The sequence below is a fragment of the Rhinolophus sinicus genome, chromosome 15 (genome assembly GCF_057876585.1).
Source record: "Rhinolophus sinicus isolate RSI-liver-muscle chromosome 15, RSI-T2T, whole genome shotgun sequence".
NCBI classification, from domain to species: domain Eukaryota; kingdom Metazoa; phylum Chordata; class Mammalia; order Chiroptera; family Rhinolophidae; genus Rhinolophus; species Rhinolophus sinicus.
Window position 1 is genome coordinate 17074226 of NC_142515.1, and position 17564 is coordinate 17091789.

Below are 17564 nucleotides of genomic sequence, written 5' to 3' on the forward strand. Positions count from 1 at the left end.
TCGCTCTCGCTCTCGCTCTCGCTCTCGCTCTCGCTCTCGCTCTCGCTCTCGCTCTCGCTCTCGCTCTCGCTCTCGCTCTCGCTCTCGCTCTCGCTCTCGCTCTCGCTCTCGCTCTCCTCTTTCCTTATGCCAAAAACCAGATGAAAGCTCTTGGATACTGTGGACAGATGAGCAACTTGGCACCCTGGATGTCTTTTCAAATCAGTCTTTGGAGGGGAGTCAGTGCCTAGCATGGGGTGCATGGCAGAAAGCAAGGCGAGAGGACCTCACTCAGCCTCTGCTCTGTCATCCTAAGCACTTCAGCTCTGGCCCCAGACACGCACAGCTCGCTGTGTGAAATTATACGATTGTGTTTAGCTCCACCCACCCTCCTAGGAAGTTGTTTTACAACAAATTATCTGTTTTTGTGCTGTCATGTTCCTAGTGGCTCATCCCAACCCATGAGCCTTATCAGTGTTTGCTACAAACTTACCTTTCTTATTCTGAGAGCTTTTGGCAACCTCAAATCTCCCATTCCTTCATGTGTCCAGTGGCATTTTTATTGCCCTAGTAAGGTTTCTCTGCTGCTTATAGATTGGCATTCCAGGCAGTGGCTCCCCAGCTTCCTTCTAATACAGTATTGCTCAACTCTGCCCGTTTTAGGAGGAAGAACAAAAACATTTCCCCGTGTCTCAAGCACTGTGGCTTCCCTCCTCCTCTGATGTCTCGACATCAACTTATGTTTGTTATTGAAGGAGTCCCCAAGTAGCTGATCAAGGTACTTTTCCTTACAAAGCTAATTCTTTCCCTAAAATGAATTCTGGTTCCAGTTAGTAATATCATAAAAATGTTTTTCACTTTGTTTTACATGGACATGATGGAATATGCCCATTTTAGTCCTGGAATTAAGTTAACTTCCAGCTCCAGCAGGGTTGTTAGGCACAGTTGTACAGGTTGTACACCAAGTCACCCTAGGAGGCATTTTTTGCACTGTAGTCTGTGTCGTTAGTAATCCCTGCAGCTGTGCGGTCCACAACCTGTACAACCGTATGTTACAGCCTTGCCTCAAAGGCCACCCGCCATCCAACTATCATTTTAATGGCCTAATTTCAAATCCCTGGGTGAAACGGTCATCCATTTTGAGTCAGTTGTCCATTCCTGTTCAATCAGGTATGCCCAGAAGGGAAACATGATGTTATAGACACATGGATCCAGAGTTTCACTACTTTTGGGGAGACTATCTGGGAGTAGTGGGAAACAGTTCTCAGGGAAGTGCTTGTATGGGAAGGGTAGACATCTCAAAACATGGCATCGACTAAAAGAATTTGGTATTTGCATTGCCAAGGGCCAGTGATAGAAAAAATGAATAGCCAAAGAATGCATGTCAATATGATTAAGCCAATGTTTTTAAACTGTGAGCTATGACCCACTAATGGGCTGTGAAATCAATTGAGTGAGTCACCCTTTTTAAAAATTTAAAAATGAAATAAAAGAGATTTGAAAATACCAGCATGCAAGCCACCTATAAAAGTAAACATTGTTTTGTGAAATTACGTTTTAGTTATTTATTTGCATACTGAATCAGTTTATAAAGTGTGCATTGTGGTGCAAAAAGATAAAAAACCAAATCAAAGTCCAAACCAGACAGTGACCCGCACTCCTACCTGCCAGCCCACAGGTTTGATGCAGGCACCCTGGGGACATTTATTTCAGAGGGTCATTCTGGGCCTTGCATGCCCAGCTGCTCATGCCATCTCTCCTGACCTTTGCCGACCCTTTATTTTGTATCCAGTTCTTGCTCCCCATTTATTCAGGTCTTAGACTTTCTTCCTCTCAGCTCCATCCCCAGGCCCAGCTCTGAGAAGTCCAACTTGGTGAGAATCCCCAGGAAGGAAAAGGAGGACAAATGACAGCAATCCGAGTCTTCAGGTGCAACCCTTTCATGCCCACTTACCAGCAGCTCTAGCCCCTCTTTGGTCTGGGCAGACAGTTGGTCGGAGTCGCCAGCTGCAGAAGTAGGGCTTCAAGTTAGTTCTGCTCATTAGGGTCCAGTGTCCCAATGGCATGGGGAACATCCCAGAGGCTCACTTGCTCCCTGAACTGCAGCCCATGGCTACCTTTGCCTAATTGAAACAACTGGGCTTTTGCTTAACCTTTTCACCCTGTAGTCTCTGTGCTGAGTTCTGCATGCCACCTAGATCTTATAAGCCAAGTTATCCTTGGAACTGGACAATATCCCTAACATCTTCCTCCTCCTATTGGCAGCCACTGGTTGGGTCCTTTGTCTGAATGAGCTGACCACCAGGAGCACAACCCTGCTACCTGCCTGTCTTCCAGTGTCCCTGCCCACACGTTGGTCAAGGATGTCGCTTAGAAGCCAGCAGAGGACAATAGCCTTCTACATCAGGTATGTACCCAGGACTACCCTCCTGCTACCTCTACCTGTGGGTTCCTTCTCTGGAGTCCTGGGCTTACAATCCCTGATAACTGCTTCCCGATCTTCAGTTTCTGTAATTACTTTGGATGTCCTTCTCTGCATCTGTGGCCTTAGCTCTTTTACTTTCTGTCTCTTTTGAGCTGGGCAAACCTTAGAAGGACATCTACAACTCCTAATGGTCCCCCGGCATATAGGGTGACCTGTTAAATGGAAATTTGAGGTAAACAATGAATACTATTTGCAAGTCCTGTGTAATATTTGGGGCATACTTTAAAAAAAAAGTGTTCGTTGTTTATCTGAAATTCAAATCTAGCTGAATGTTCTGTATTTTGTTTGGCAACCCTACACCTACAGTTCCCTGCTTAAGGAATGGTTTTAAGCTCTTCCTTAAGCATTTGTAGGAGGTTCTGTACCATAGGACCTCACCCCCACGCACCCCCAAAGTCATAGCTGAACACTTGTTCTTAGGGCAGCTAGTCCATAGCCTCGCTTGCAGCCTATATGATAGCCTGGCACAAAAGTTTTCCCAAGGGAGTTAATAGTGATTAAGTGAACCAAACAGAGTTTCTCTCTCAGGGCTTTGAACTCAGTAAGCGAAAGTGAGAGAGAGAGTGTCAGTCAGCTCTCCTTGATGGGGGAGGAACCATCTCCATCCCTCTCTCTTACTGCTATGCAAATCTCCAGGTACTGAAGCCCGCTGGAACCAGCCTGGAACTTGGGAACCTGTACTGTGTGCCTGTCTGCCTGCCACTCTGAAATCTCGCTTCCCCTTCACCTCGCGCCCAGCGCAGTGCCTGGCACATGTCTGGAAGTCAGCGGATACATGCTCAGATGTCCTGTTTGTGAGTTCTGCTTCTGCATCTTCCTGCCTATGTAACCTTGGGCGAGTTGCTGGAATCTTTAAGCCTCCATTTTCTCCTCTGTAAAAGGAGCGTGGTATTACCTACCTTTTTGGCTGTTGTGAAGTTTAAAATAGCAGATGTGTGAAAGCCTATGTATATATAGTAAGCCCTCCAAAAAACATTTAGTGCATCTGAGTATAAGAAAGTTGCATTTTACATGAGGCTTGCACTTTATAATACCTCATGTAAGTGAAAAAAACAAACAAATCTCGACTGAAGACTCTTTCTGGGAAAAGATGGTAGCCACTTACGTTGGCTGGCTGGTGAGAGAATAAGCAGAATTTCTAATTCATGGGCCTCTCAAGTTAAAAATTTTGCAATTCTGAGCAAATTTTTAAAGTAGTTGTATTTTCAGAGAGAGTATTATTCCTTTTATGTTACACACCTTTAAAAATGTCCCAATCAAATTTGCTGAGAACACAGCAAAATTTGTTGTGAGAGAAAAAAATTGAAAATGGCCACTGCGGTGCAAAATAGATGATTCTTCATGGTCCTGCACAGCTGCATGTTCCCGCATCACATTAGCCTCTGGATCTGCTCAGCATTCACTCTGGAATTTGTAAAATGTCATAACAGTGGGCTTTAAAAATAATATGTGCATGCACCCCCACCCCCAAGCATGTAATATTGTCAGGATGTTTTATCTGGTGCCATATATTTTGCACATGACAAATCCATTTCTCCAAACAAACCATCACACATGTCCACACCATCTATAAATTTTGAATCCTGACATCTATGCTATTATCCTTTAACGTTTGGATTGGCCTGAGCTGGGCATAATTGGAGGGGGGAGTGATGTTTTTAAGGAATGAAGGGGATGTCACTCTTTTCTTCCTTGATGGGTCCCCTCTGGAGAAAGCCATGTCAGGAACATGCAAAACTTAACCCTGCTGGAGAAAGCCCCAGATGCTCTCTCCAGGATACCAGGAGATGAAACAGGCCTGATCTTAAGCATCCCCACTCCAGGGGTGATAACAAGGTCACTGTGTACTTAGGTTTGGCTTTATAATAATACATCTGGCAGCAATAGAGTTTCTTTCTTTCCAAAGTACTTTCCTACTTATGATCTCATCTGCCCTCACAGGAGGAGGAAAGGAAGCTGGTTAAGACGAGCAAACCTGAGTTTCTCCTGCTGTGGCTCTGGGCTAGTGGCTTCAGCTTTCTCAGGTTCAGTTTCTCCATCTGTAAAGTGGTATCGTGATGGCTGTTGGGTGCTTAGGTTGCATAAGTGCTAATGTGCCTGTGAGTTGAGCAGGGAAGTGCTTTGGGAACTCCACAAGCTATAGACAGAAATGTGCTGCGATGATAAAGGTCATTTACACGTTCTGGAAGGAACCTAAGAAATAACACAGTAAAGAGGTTTTTAACCTTTTCCTTGGGAAGACCCACAGGTGAATCGTGCTCATGAACGGGACACACTACTTTGGTTGGCTCAGATTTGTGGTCTCTCACTTCAAGAGATGCCTACCCTGTAGGTGCAATGCCGTTGCTGGTGTGGGCTCTTCCTCCACCCGATCCTCCAGCATGCAGGAAAGCATGCATATCAGAAGGCAAGAGAGAGAGAGATGTGATTTATTTATTTTCATTCAATCTATTTTCCAAAAATGCAAATTCAGGATTCTTATATGTAACAGAATCCTGACCCAAACTGATTTAAGCAAAAGATGAAATTTACTGACTTGTGGCTGGATCCAGGGGCTCAGATGGTTTCATTAGGACTCAAATTATTTATTCATCTTTAGGTTCTGCTTTTCTTTGTATTGACATTTTCAGACAGTCTCTCCATGAGTGATAAATGGCTGCCAGCAGCCTTAGGTTTGTATCCTCAAAGCTTGGCACCCTCTGTGAAAAGAGAGCTTTATTTTTCCAATAGTTTCAGAGTAAATCCAGGAATTAAGACCCATTGGACTGACTTGGGAGCCCTGCCCATTGTCCCCAAGTTAGCCACTGGGTTCCTGTCACAGGATATACTGATTGGCTAGGGGACTATAGTCCCTCCCTCCCTCTTTCCCTCCCTCCATCATAGGGACATGGGCGATGGAAGTGGGGTCAGCTTCATCAGAACCATATAGACTAACAGTGGGTGTGGAGCATTTCCCCAAAGGAAAATTGAGGGGCTGCTACCATGAGCCAGGAGAATGGAAGCTGGGTGGGCAAAACCAACGAATGTTCACTGCAGCAAACATGATACTTAGACAATTATTAGTAAGAAATTACTTAGAGCACACAATACAAATGGGCTGTGATTTCCAGTGTGTTAGAACAGTGTGATTGAAAACCTCTGATATAGTTCGACTCCATCATTTTCCAGATTTTCTTGTAGTTTGATCATTTTATTTTGGGAATAACGAATTGAAGTTTTTGTTTGTGATTTTGATACCTCATTAGAGATTTTTTCAATGTAAGGAGCCAACCTAGGGGGCTCTTCTCAGAAGTTTTACAAGAAAGAAATTGCCCCTCCAAAGGTGAGGAGATTACTAAGGCCTGCTTTATATAGAGAGCATCCATATTTCTTGCTGTGGGAAAAACAAAAAACAAAAACCTTACAAAATTTATTACCTCTGATTTTCCAGCTTTTTCATGACCCAAGGGAGTAGAAGGAAGTATAAGTTTTATCACCCGGATTTAGAGACAAGGCAATTGAAACAGAGAGAGAAAACCAGGCTCCTGTGTAGGCAGCTTAGTGAGATACTGCCCTACTATTTCTGAAAACCTCTAAAATAAGCAGCCTCCGCCACTGAAGTGCTTTCTTAATGAGATGTGTGTAGTTTAACTGGATCAAAGCATTACATTACCTGGAGGCCAAAGCATAATTCATGCATTTTTAAGGGTCAGTTCAATTCAACCAATAGTTATTGAGGACTTATTACTGGTTGTATTCTTAGGGTGCTTTTGATTGCAAGTAATAGAAAATGCAGTTCCAACAGTCTTAAAACATAAAAGGAATTTATTGACAAGGCCAGTGGTCAGGTGGCCTTCAGGTGAGGCTTGATCCAGAAGTGCACCAGAGACCCAGTTGCTTCTCTCTTTCTTCTCAGACTTCCAAGCTGCCTGCGTCACCCTAAGACTGGCTGCCTTATGACCACAGGATGGCTGCCAGAATGTTCTGATTGCTACATGCTTCCTTATTTATATTCATCAGGAGAAAAGCAGTTGTCCAAGGAGTTTATAAGGGTGAGGCAGTTTTCCTCCCAGATAATATCTACTCCCATCTCACTAGTTCAAAGTGGGCCATGTACTGCCTGTTCCTAAGCCAAACTTTGTGGCCAGGAGGCTGGGATACGCTGGTAAACAAGGGCTGTGCGTGGCACCATCTTCCCCAGATGCACATGGGCTGGGGCAGGGAGTGGGGGCAGGGCAGGCGTGTTGTCTGAATGGAAATCCATGCAGTGTCACAGAAGGAAGGGGAATAAGTACAAACATGCATCTCACTCAGTACTGGCTTTTTACTAATGAACACAATGGTATCGACTGTTTGTAAATACAACGAGAGAATCAAAGTTCAAGGAGAGAAGATAATTTTAATTTTGGACATTGAGTTTCAAGTGCCTGCAGAATATCTGGGCCACACTGTTGAGTGGAAAGTTAGGACTCAATCTGTTTTGGGCTGGAGATAAAGATATGGTAGTTAAAAGAGGGGACAGTGGAGGCAAGGAGGTTCAGGGCAAGCACCCAGGGCTAGGGCAGGGTGATGAGAAAGAGACCTGACACCCACGTCAGTGGGGGCTGAAGAACGTGAGGTGAACACCGTATCCAGAAGGCCTAGGGGATGAGCAGTTCATGAAGGAGGGAGAGGTCGTCTCAGAGGCCAGGTTAGGCGAGGCCTCAGCATTCTGTTCAGTTTGGCAGCTGGGAGGCCATTGGTGGCCCCTGTGGAGGAATGTGCTGCGTAGAGAAGAGTCAGTGAGGAGAGCGGGGAAGTAAAGCAGTGGAGGCTGTGACAGGAGACCTCACCCTGCAGAGCCTGTCCCTGAAAGTCAAGGGGAGACAGGGCGGAACTCAAAAGAAGAGGGAGAAGGCTACCTTTTTCCTGCCAGGGCCTGAAGAGGGTAAATACTTTGTATATCATGTCATTTAACCTGTTTATGCTCCTATCTGAACAGGGAGGTCGGGTATGGGCACAGAAGATGGGGGCTGGGGTCTACTACAGAGGGTGGACCCCAAATACTTGCTCCTAGACTAGGTAAGCACATCTGTAATATGCCCAGGTATCCAGGAACCTTCCTCTCTCCCCTTCCCCCCAGGCCAGCCCAAGGGCCTCTTGCAGCAGTAACTTGGGAATCCTGGGTAACAACAGGTATCTGCCCTTCTCTCCACTGCCCACCTCACCCTAAAGGAAAGTACTGGGGCCCCTTCAAACTCCGTACAAGGACCCCCAGACTGCCTAATGCATAGACAACTTGCCACACATACAGGCTCCCCAAACCCTCTCCCTTTCAGTCCTATCTTCATCTTGCAGTTCAACCTTCATCTATTTCAAAACCCCTGTTTGACCTGTGGGAGTGCCTGCCTTGGGAGGATCTGACCAACATTCTTTAATAGGCTTCAGTCCGTTTATGTGTGCCATCCTCTGGTCTCAATGGACTCATGATCCCTTCTCCTTTCTGTCTGCTGCTGGTAGCGCCACTGCTGACCCCCTTCCTTGCTCCCTGTCCCCATGGAAATGACCCAAGACTGGTGGGCAGAATCTAAGGACAGGCTGTGGTGATTGGGCCCCTGCCAAGGTGTCCCCAGCTCAGCTCTTTTTTCAACCTCTGCTGTTCAGTCAGCACTTCAGAGAGAAAATCTCCAGGAGGGTGTTTCTGAGGCTTGGAGAAGGGAAGGCAGAGTTCAGGGTTTCACAGGAATGCTGCCGTTAACGCCTCTAATTAGCACTCACAGGCTCTCCTGCTCCCCTCCAGCCTGCTGCATTGTAATCATCTCTGCACTCTGTCCCAGACCTGGGCGTTTACCGGAAGTGTGAGCCACTGCTGAGGTGCAAGGAGAGGATTCCAGGAATTGCAGAAGGCCCCAGAGGGGTGTAAATACTTGGCCTGGAGCTGGGGGGGCTGGCTTCAGTAATAGAGCAGCTATTAGCTTCTTCACCAGAATGAAACCCCATCCCATACCTCCTTTCCACGGTGGAGCATCAGCTGCTGTGGGTTTCCAGAGCCCCAGGCCGTGTTTCTGCCTCTGAGCAACAACTGATTTTAGCAGGAGTCCAACCTGCCCTGTGCTCAGCACTGTGTACCTAATAGCAGGGCCACAAAAGGAGATTTTTCCTACCTTTACCTTCTTCCTTGTGCTAATGGTCCAGTTCCAAAGGCAAGACTTAAGCAAATAAAATATTTAGAGAACCAATCAACTTTGAATTCAGTTCTTAGAGAAATAAAGTCAAGGCAATACAGGGAGTCAGCGTAGCAGAGAGCTGTGCTATCCACTATGGTAGCTACTAAGCCACACGTGGCTATTCAAATGTAAATTAGGTAAACTTAAATAAAATGTAAAGCAGTTAGTAGTCACACTAGCTATAGGAGGTGCTCTGTAGCCAGGTGTGGCTAGTGGCCACCATCCTGGACAGTGCACAAACGATCATTTTTACTTTGCAGAAAGTTCTTTTGGGCAGTGCCGGCTTCAGAAAATAGCTATGGCTCTGGCCCGGCCGGGAAGGTAGCAGAATTAGCAGAGGAGGGGAAGGGTCTTCCGGGTGGGAGAAACTGAAACTGTCTTGAGAGGCTGGAACGAACCTGGCATATTGGAGCAACACCTAGGGGTAGAGGACTCGCTGGAGCAGAGCATTTCTTTAGAGGAGCTGTGAAAGCCATCATCACCCTGATGATAACGGGCACAGGGAACGAAAGTGAGAAACCTATCCTGTCTACTCAGTTCCCACACCCATTCTCAACACTTATGTTACCCCATGGCGGGGGGAGAGAGTTCTGACTGGACTTCAGGCTCCTGATCTCAGGGGGTGGCTGCTCAGCATCATAACTCTAGTCATCCACCCTATTTGAAAACACTGCTGACCCATCCCTCTTCTGGGTATCTACCTGAAAAATTTGAAAAGATTTATTCATAGAGATATATGTATCCCTATGTTCACTGCAGCATTATTTACGGTGGCCAAGACATGGCAACAACCAAAGTGTCCTTTGATAGATGATTGGGTAAAGAAGATGTGGTACATACATACAACGGAATATTACTCGGCCATAAGAAAAGATGAAATACTGCCATTTGTGACAACATGGATGGATCTAGAGAGTATCATGCTAAGCAAAATAAGTCAGACAGAAAAGGAAAAGAACAATATGATTTCGTTCATATGGGGGATATAAAACAGAAAGCCACAAATGAACAAGACAAAAGCAAAAACTCATAGACACAGACAGCAGTTCAATGGTTACCAGCAGGTAAAGAGGGAAGGGTGTGGTAGAAGAGGGTAAGGGGGTCAAATATACGGTGAAGGAAGGAGAACTGACTCTGGGTGGTGAACACACAATGCAATATACAGATGATGTATCGTAGAATTGCACACTATAAACCTATATAATTCTATTAACCAATGTCACCCCGATAAACTTAATAAGAAAAATTAAACACTGCCGGGGAAGGATTGCGATGGGAATCTGGACCTGTGACGTCCCTTCTTTCTCCAACTCGGACCTCCGGCAAGCTGACCTCTAAACCTCTTTGGTTGAGTGGGGAATGGGGAAGGGCCCACCTGAGTTCAAGTACTGGCTTCCTAGCCAAGTGCCTTAGAGGAGAAATTTAACTCCAAGCCTCAGTTTACCCATCTGCAAAATGAGGATGACGATAGCACTGAGGGTTCAATGGGTAGTGTTCGCCAAGGGCTTGGCATAGTTCATGGCAAAATAAGTGTTACCTATTCATGATGTTTTCCCTACTATACTGGAGCTGTTTGAAGGCTCACAACTGTTAGTGTTTCTGCTTTCCTCTTAATTAAAGAAAAAAACGTATGTAATTAATTAATTTTTTCCTTAATGATTTGTATTCCTTGTGTCTTATTGAAGAATTTTTCCCTTCCTCAAGATCTTAAAGATAGCCTCCTGTATTTTCTTCTAAATGTGTTTTTATACTTGTTTATAAGTATCCTTATACTTACAGGAAAGTGCATGAATTGTAAGAGGGCATCTCCATGGATTTTCACCAAGTCAACACACCCGTCAACCAGACTAGATCCAGAAAGAACATCATCAGTGCCCTGGAACCATTCTTGTCTCCTTTCATCACCACTAACCTGACTTATAATGTTACAAGTAGTTTTTCCTGTTATTGAACTTTATAAAGGCAGATTCACACAACATATACTCTTAGGTGTTTGGATCCTGTCTGTGAGATTCACTCATGTTGTGCGTGTAGCAGCAATTTATTCATTCTCTTGGCTTTACACTATTCAACTGTATGGATAAACCCCAGTCTATCAATTCTCCTCTGTATGGACATTTGTGTAGTTTCTGATTTGGGGCTGTAATGAACAGTGCTGCAATTGTATGTGCCTTTTGGTGAACATATGTATGTGTGTCTGTGTGTTGGGTATGCAGACCTAGGAGAGGAATATCTTTGTCATTCTTCACTTAACATTAGAGTCACCAAACGCTAGAGCAGGAACAAGGCTTGGAGCACATCCGGGATTCTATGTTACAGATAAGGGGAGTATGGCCCAGTGGGGACAGAGACCCCTGAGGTCACACAGCTCAGCACCAGTCTCTTGAGAGCCAGGACCCCTTCTCCTTCCAGTTTGTTCTGCTTCTTCTCTGAGATGTCAGTGGGATCCCCTTTTCTTTAAGCTCTGTGACCCCTACCTGGGAGCAGTTGCCGCTCCAGAGAATTTACAATGTGCAAACTTCCTGAGGTACAAAGAAAGGCCCCTGTGAGGAACTGGAAGGTAAGACTGGAGCCCAGAGAGAGGGGCACTGATGGAGGGGAGGTGTGGATGGAGCCTTGCTCAGCACAGTGGTTTTATAAGGTTTTCAGACTCTCAAAGCTTGTTTGCAGTTGACAGGGCTTGAGAACTGGTGATTGTGGCATGCCACAAAAATCTTCTTTAGAGATTTTGAATCTACTACTTTTAAACATTTATTTATTACTTAACACTGACATGATTCCAATGCCGCCTAACTTCAAAGAAAGGAAGAAAGACCTGGTTGATGATGAGGTCATGCAACAGAAATGTGTTTCGTTGTTGTTTTACTCTCTCTACATTTAAGAGCAACTCCTCCTTTGCTCTCACCTCCTTAATCCACTCCACAGCTTCTTTGTGCCAAAGAGCTGGGGAGAGCCATGGGGACAGGCTGTTTTTACAGCTGTGCTGAACTCCAACCTGAGAGCCATCCATCCCACTCCTCATGTACTGGGGCAACTCCAGGGAAGAAGGAAGGGATGTAAATCACGCCCTCCCACTTGCGCTCCCAGCTCTTTTGTCTCTGAGCCTCACCCAGGGGCCCCTTAAGTCCTGACTGTGAAGTAGTGAGCCAAAGCTGCCGGGGAAGGTGACTCTTCAGCATGACAGCAAGGCTCACCCCATGGGCAAATCTACCCCAGTGTCTGCAGGTGTGCCCTGCTTTACACAATGAGAGCATTGACAAACCCCTGGACTGACGGGACCACACACTGGGCAGGGCCACCACCTCATCTTACAGAGGAGGAAACTGCTTTTCTCATAAGTTTAGTCAACTTGATGCTTTCCAAGGACTCCTCCAGTTTGGACAGTCATGATTTTATGAAGATGTATAGATATCAGATTTTAAAAATGCACTGTGGGAGTTCTCCAGTAATAATAGAGCTAACATTTATTGTATTCTTTCTGGGCTCCAGACACAGTGCAGAGTACTTTTCTTGTGTTCTTTCGTTTAGTCTTCAGAACCGCCTTTAAAGCCAGCTAGCCTTTCCCCCAATCACCAGTTAGCAATTGACTGGAACAGCTGATGTGCTGCACAACAGAGCAAACTAGATGGTACTCTCTGGAAACAAGTAAAGCCCAGCTCCTCGCACCAGGGGAGGCGAAGGGCCACAGCTCACAAGACTGCATGCTGTTCCCAGACTTCCTCTGGTGGGGACTTGTGATGTGAGGCAACACACTGTCGTTCTTTCTCTTTGAAAGCTGCAGAAGCCTTGCAGCATCTGCTGCTAATTTTGTGAACTTAGGCCAAAAGGAGGCTCTGCAGAGGCCCCCCAGCCTACTGCTAGCAGTGCCCTGGCATTCCTGTTATGATTATCTGCCCCCCTGCCCAGCCCTCCACACCTGCCAAGATCTCAGTTGCCAACTACTATTTGTATGTCTGTCTTTCTCTCTTTTTACTAAGGCCATGCAGCGCGGGAATTCTCCTCCAGACAACAAATGCTCCAGTTCCGCATATGTGTCTCAATTATCTGGTCTAAGTGTCCTACATTGGAAAGCCACACGCAGAAGAATGAAACTAGATTTCTATCTGTCACCATACACAAACGTTAACTCAAAATGGATCAAAGACCTAAATATAAGACCCGAAACAATAAAATGCACAGAAGAAAACATAGATACTAAACTATGGAACTTGGTCTTAGAGAATATTTTATTATTTTGACCTCAAAGGCAAGGGGAGTAAAAGCAAAAATAAATGACTGGTACTCTATCAAAATAAAAAGTTGCTGCACAGTAAAAAGAAACCATCAACAACAAAAAAAAGGCAAACCAATGAATGGGAGAAGGTATTTGCAAACAACACCTCTGATAAGGGGCTTTATAATACCCAAAATATATAAAGAACTCATGCAACTCAACAACAACAAAAACCAAAAAATCCAATTAAAAAATAAGCAGAGGACCTGAACAGATACTTCTTCCAAGAAGACGTACAAATGGCTAACAGATATGTGAAAGGATGCTCAACTTCACTAGCTATTGGGGAAATGCAAATCAAAACCACAGTGAAATACCACCTTACATCTGTTAGACTGGCTATGTTCAACAAGACAAGTAAAAATGTTGGAGAGTTTGTGCGGAAAAAGGAACCCTTATATACTGTTGGTGGGAATGTAAATTGGTACAGCCATTATGGAAAACAGTAAGGAGGTTCCTAAAAAACTTAAGGATAAAATTACCATATGACCCAGCAATTTCTTTTCTGTGTATCTACCCCCAAATTTTGAAAACATTTATCCATAAAGATATATGTACACTTATGTTCATTGCAGCATTATTTACAGTGGTCAAGACATGGAAACAAAGTGTCTTTAGAGAAATGATTGGATAAAAAAGGTGTGGTACGCATATACAAAGAAATATTTACTCAGCCATAAGAAAAGATGAAATACTGCCACTTGTGACAACATGGATGGATCTTGAGAATATCATGCTAAGTGTAGTAAGTCAGATGGAAAAAGTCGAGAACCATACGATTTCACTCATATGTGGGATATGAAACTGAAAGCAACAAACAAATAAGACAAACAAAAATTCAGATACAGACAACAGTTTAGTGGTTACCAGAGGGAAAGTGGGGAAGGGGAGAGGTAGAAAAGGGCAAACAGAGTCCAATGTATGGTGACAGAAGATTTGACTTTGGGTGATGAATACACAATGTAATAATATACAGATGATGTATTATAGAACTGTAAACTTGAAACCTGTATAATGTTATTAACCAATGTCACCTCAGTAAATTAGAAAAATCGAGTCCTACATTCAAATATTATCAAGAACTAGACAGATAGCATGATGAGGGAGGTCTACTGGCTAGGTACTGGGCGGTACTGCTCAATCCCAGCCTGTTGGTTGAAAAAATTAATCAGGAACCACAGGCGCCCCCTTAATAAATTTTTTGAATGAAGTCATTTCATTTTTATGAGTTGGCAACTATCAAAAAATCTTAAAATACCATGTAGCATAAGCTAAACACATCTATGGCCTAAACTCAGCCCTCGGGTACCCAATTCACAACTTTGATCAAAGCTTTGACTTGAGTGTGTTTTGTGGTCGGAATTATTTCGGGGATCACCTAATTCTTGCCTTTGCTTGGTGTGTGGGTGGATGCTTTGCTTTTAAACTGATAACCGCCCCAGTGTTTGCAAAGCTGGGTTTGCACAGCTGACTGAGAGAATGGGTTGACCTGACAAGAGCATTAGAGGGAATCCAAAGACCTGCGTTCCAGTCTCATTCTGCAATAAACCAGTGGTGTGGCCTTGCTCATGTGAATCTCTTGGTTTGAGTCTCCTCATTTACAAAGTGAAAATGTTGGTGAAGGGATCCTTAGGGTTCCTTCCAGTTCCAAAATTCCATAAATCTATGGCTTTAATTTAAGTGACTGAATTATTTTTCTTTTGCTTGTTATCTAAAATATCTGGACTAGGAGCCTAGAGACGCAGGCTTATGGTGCGCTGTGAAAACAAATCTGATTTACTAGAGTAAGGGGGACCTTTGAAGTATCATTTTTTTCCAGTGGCTTCTGTAAAAGGAGAGGCTAAGTAAGTGTTTACTCTAAAATGAAGTGCCACGTCACTTCTCCAGTGCAAAAAGTCATTAGGAATTTCGTCTGAAATCTGGGGAGAATTGATGGAGGAAGGACAAACACATTGATAAAGAACAGTTAAGAACAGGCAAGGATGCAGAGGAATTAAGGCCTTGTACATTACTGGTGGGCATATAAAATCACACAGCCATTTTAGAAAACAGTTTGGCAGTGCTTCAAATGATTAAACATAGAGCTGCCATATGACCCAGCAACTTCACTCCTAGGTATGTGTCCAAGAGAAATGAAAACATATACTTACAAAAAAACTTACACATGAATGTTCATAGCAGCACTATTTGTAATAGCCAAAAAGCGGAAACAACTCCAATGTTCATTGAAAATTTTATTTATTTTTGACAAATTAAAAATTATATATTGAAGGTGTGCAATGTGATGTTTTGATATATGTGTACATAGGGAAATTATTACCACATCAAATTAACATATCTATCCCCTCCCATAGTTACTTTTTTGGGTGATGAGAACACACATTTCAAGCATATGTTATTATTATATTCACCATGCTGTACATTAGGTCTCAAGAACTTACTCATCTTATAACTAGAAGTTTGTACTCTTTGATCAATATCTCCTTTTTCACCCTTATCCCCGTCCATAATATTCCAATATGCATATATAGCACATTTTCTTTATCCGTTCATCCATTGATGGACACTTAGGTTTTTTCCATATCTTGGCTATAGTGAATGATGCGGCAATAGACATAGGAATGCAGATAGCCCCTCAAGATGGTGATTTTATTTCCTTTGTATATATACCCAGAAATGGAATATATGGTAGTTCTATTTTTAATTTTTCTGAAGAACTTCCATACTATTTTCCACAATGGCTGTACCAGTTTGCATTCCTATCAGCAGTGTGCAGGGTTCCCTTGTCTTCACTCCTTCACCAACACTTGTTATCTTTTGTTAGCCATTGTTAGGATGATTTTCATATCCATCCTAACAGGTGTGAGGTGATATCTCATTGTGGTCTTGTTTTGCATGTCCCTGATGATTGCCGATATTGAGTACCTTTCCATATACCTGTTGGCCATTTGTATGTCTTCTTTGGAAAAATGTCTGTTCAGAATCTTTGCCCATTTCTAAACTGTATTATTTCTTTTTCTGTTATTGAATTTTATGAGTTTCTTACATATCCCAGTTGTCCCTTTGAATGGGTTAATAAATTGTGGCATATCTATACAACAGAATGTTATTCTACACTCAAAAGGCATGAAGTGCTGATACATGCGACAACATGGATGAACCTTGAAAACATGCTAAATGAAAGTAGCCAGACACAGAAGGTGACATACTGTATGATTTCATTTATATGAAATGCTCAGAAGAGACAACTCTACAGAGACAGAAAACAGATTTTTGTTGCTTAGGTCTGGAGACAATGGGGGAAATGAGGAGCGATGTTAAAAGGTCTGAGGTTAGTTTTTAGGGTGATGAAAATGTTCTGAAATTAGATAGTGGTGATGATTGTAATACTCTGAATACATTAAAAACCACTTGTATACTTTAAATGGGTGAGCTGTGCAGTATGTAAATTATATCTCAATAAAGCTATTTAAAAAAAGAATAGTAAGGATAAAACTGTTTAAATGAAGGGATAGATGAATAACAAGTTACATAAAAGTTGAAGAGAAACAAGAAAATAATGTTATATGACTACATTAAGTTACTAATATGTCTTTTTAGAGAGCCTCATTTTATTCTGAGAGGAGGCTGCTTTTAGCAGGTCAATTATGGTTTGGGGAGGGAATGATTAACAATCAGAAATTGTGATTTTCATTCTTGGCTATGGTCCTAAGCGTGAAATTGTTTTTCTGATATTTTTATGCAGTGTTATGAAGTCCAGGCAGCCTGTTACTCTGGTTTTCAAATCCATTTGTTTGAGTTGGGCTGGTTTGAGTTAGTAATGAGGATGCATTATGGCAAGGGACACTCATGACATCAGTACCAGTGGGGCGGCCAAAATTCTAGAGGCCTCGCCAAGCCCCAGTGAGTTGCCCCAGGCCTTGCAAAATCCAAATCACAAAACAGGAAGAGTAGCTGACTTGATGGTTGGTGCTAAGTTAGGGAGATTCTGTGTTTAGGTGCCAAAGGTGAAAAGATTTTGGCAAGAAGTAGTTGATTCAACTCAATTGCAAGGGCAATTTCTGTGGCACCGAAATCTAGGCCATGCTTTCTCAAATTCTCAAGAAGGAGTCATAAACAGGGGTGTCTACAGGAGCCTCGCAGATAAAATAGACAAGCCTACCATGGTCAAATGGAGGGCTCCCTGTCCCATTTCAAGGGACTAGCCTCTGCTCTGTTCATGCTGCTTATTGCTGCATGTAGGGAAGGGCCAGTGTTGCCAAACCAACCTTCTGATTTTCTAAAAGAAGCTGGATATGGATTTTTTTAAATAGCAAACCTTTCCTTTTTAAATGTTACTATCTAATTAGAATAAAAATGTAGAATGGGAGAAAATATTTACAAATCACATATTTGATAAAGGACTTGCATCTAGAATATATTAAAAATGCTTACAACTTAATAAACATTTTTTAAATGGGCTAAGGATCTGAATAGATATTTCTCCAATGAAGATATATAAATGGCCAATAAACACATGAAAGAATCTCAATGTCATTAGCTATCAGGGAAATGCAAATCAAAAGCACAGTAAGACACTATTTCATATCTGCTAAGATGGCTAGAATAAAAAAGAAAGGATAATAAGTGTTGGTGAGAATGT

The 17564-nt window shown here is 43.2% G+C and overlaps 1 long non-coding RNA gene across 1 annotated transcript; it reads left to right on the plus strand.

Moving 5' to 3' along the window:
* The first annotated feature begins 441 nt into the window (after positions 1–441).
* On the plus strand, positions 442–15637 carry LOC109444138 (uncharacterized). The gene is made up of 4 exons (XR_002136795.3): positions 442–757; positions 2245–2386; positions 3101–3258; positions 10429–15637. It is a non-coding gene; the product is annotated as an uncharacterized LOC109444138 (long non-coding RNA).
* Positions 15638–17564: the final 1927 nt, after the last annotated feature.